Here is a 2,249-nt window from a genome sequence, read left to right on the forward strand (position 1 = left end):
CACATTTTTTTTTAATCCAGAAGGTGTTTAATACCCTTGTGGGTATTTTTTTCCATACAGAAAGTTGAAATGATTCATACAGTTCACCCAAAGGGGAAAAGAGCCCACAGTAACATAACTAAAGGTTGGAAATGGGTCCCAAGCTTCAAATAGCTATTTTCTAATCTGGTTAGTCTTGTGGTGGGAATGAGATGTGAAGCTTTGTATGCAATAATTCACCTTTTTCAAGAAGGTTCAGATAGTGTTTAACCTGAGAGAGGATATGATGTTCTCCAGCTACATGGAATATTAGAATACAAAACACAAATCTAGAATATTAAAACTGAATGGGACCCTAAAACATGGAATGTCAGATGGGGGAGCACTTAGAAGAGAGAACCCAGAACATAGAACATCAGAGATAGAAAGGGCCTTTACATTCAGTCAATAATAATGAAGCTAGAAATGCTAAGAAAGCACTGAGTCCAAACCTTACCTCAAGGAGTCTATAATGAGGCCCCTAAAGGGACCACCCGAGAGCTGAAGATATTCTCATAGAAATCAATCATCAGTTCTGTGAACAGGTTAAGAGGCACCAGGGCGTTGAGGGATGAGATTCCATTGGATGGACAGATTAAGTTCAGCCCAAAGACACAGGCCAGATTGGAGCCTGTCATTTTGTTAAAGATGCTCTCCTGGGATACCATGTGCAAGAAGCACATGAGATATTTGAGAACAGAATAATTGTGCTCTGGGAGGCCCCCAACAATCTCCTTACAGCGGGTCACCCGCAGGCTACTCTACACCAATGATTGCTAGGATCTGTTCATATGCTTCAAAGGTCAGCAGTAGCTGTGGCAGCTCTCGAAGGAACGTCTTTAAGATGATGGCTGGGATATGGATATCACCATAGTCATCGAAATTCACAGGATTTCCTTGGTTATACAGTCTCTGGATCTCTTTGATAGTCTGCACATTGGCTGACTGACAGAAAAGGCCCTCGGAGTGGAGACCTTTGTCTTTGTCTTTCAGGTAGGTCACAGTCTCCTTCATGACTGGTGGGATGAGCTCACCTTTATTTTTGTCTTGAATATATTTCAGGCTAACAACAAACTGTTGGGTGGGTAGAGGAGGCCAGGGTCGGGGCATATTCACCAAGGGCGGAGGGAAGCCCAGCCTCAGATTCTGCAAAACTTCAACATATCGAATAACTTCTGGAGGAATCATCAGCTGGTCATACTTGAGATGCTCCTTCAGCTCACTTAAGTAATTGAAGTATGTCACCTTTTTCCCAAACTTGTGGCTAATGAGGGGCTTGAAAGTAGTCCACAGGATCTTGATGAAATTGGTTGGATGCACGATGTAAAGGGATTTCAAGTTTTTCTTGTACTTCCGGTCTAAGTCCTTGTAGGCGCTTTGAAGCCAGCTCAGAGACGGCTCGTTGCGGCTCATCAGCCCGTAGTGGAAGTAGACGATGATGTAGTCGTTCTCTACATACTGGTCAAGGGTATACTTCAGGTACCCTAGGAGACGGCTGTGGTTGAGCTCATGACAGGGGGGTATTCGGCAGCAGCTGGAGGTGATGACTCACCGTCCTGAGTTGTCATCCCCTGCTAAGTGGAGGATTCCATGTCTGGCCACATCATAGAATGGATGGTCCATACTAAGGGCTGAGTCTTTGCAGGCTGGGGCAGGCACAAGCGCCATCTTTGGGGCTCCTAAGGTGGAGATTTCCTTTTCTTTCTGTAATTCGATCTCTGCTAATGCTTCCAAGTCAGTCCCCACCATGTCAGCAGGCATCAATCCAACTGGGAGGTTGGGCATAGAGGTAAGGGATCCCTCCTGGTCACCAGTTTGCTTTTCATTGGCCAGGCCTGGAGGGTGGTGGGGTGGGAAGAGCATGATCAGCCTACCTGGCCGAGCAGGTGTTGAAGTCCACATTTTCTATGAAGCTCTGGTCTTTACATCAGGAAAAGTTGGAAGTCTCATATTTCATTTAATGTTGATCTTTTCACATGGAAAGGAAGGCTCAGTTTTGTAGAATAGTGAATTTGTGACTTTATTCCAAGCTTCCTTGCTCTTCAGAATATCATATTACAGGGCCTTCAGTCACTTAATGCTGATGCAACCAGGTCCTATGCAATTCTTACTGTGCTTTCTTGATATCTAAATTGTTTTTTTCTGACTGCCTGCACAATTTTCTCTTTTATCTGTTAATTATGAAAGTTGGCCAGAATATTCCTTGTTGGTTGCATTTTGGGATCCCTTTC

The 2,249-nt window shown here is 44.3% G+C and overlaps 1 pseudogene; it reads right to left on the bottom strand.

Annotated features, from left to right (window-relative positions):
* Positions 1 to 485: 485 nt before the first annotated feature.
* Positions 486 to 1,818, bottom strand: LOC141493919 (rho GTPase-activating protein 8 pseudogene; annotated as a pseudogene).
* Positions 1,819 to 2,249: the final 431 nt, after the last annotated feature.

The sequence above is a fragment of the Macrotis lagotis genome, chromosome 7, assembly GCF_037893015.1.
Source record: "Macrotis lagotis isolate mMagLag1 chromosome 7, bilby.v1.9.chrom.fasta, whole genome shotgun sequence".
NCBI lineage: Eukaryota > Metazoa > Chordata > Mammalia > Peramelemorphia > Peramelidae > Macrotis > Macrotis lagotis.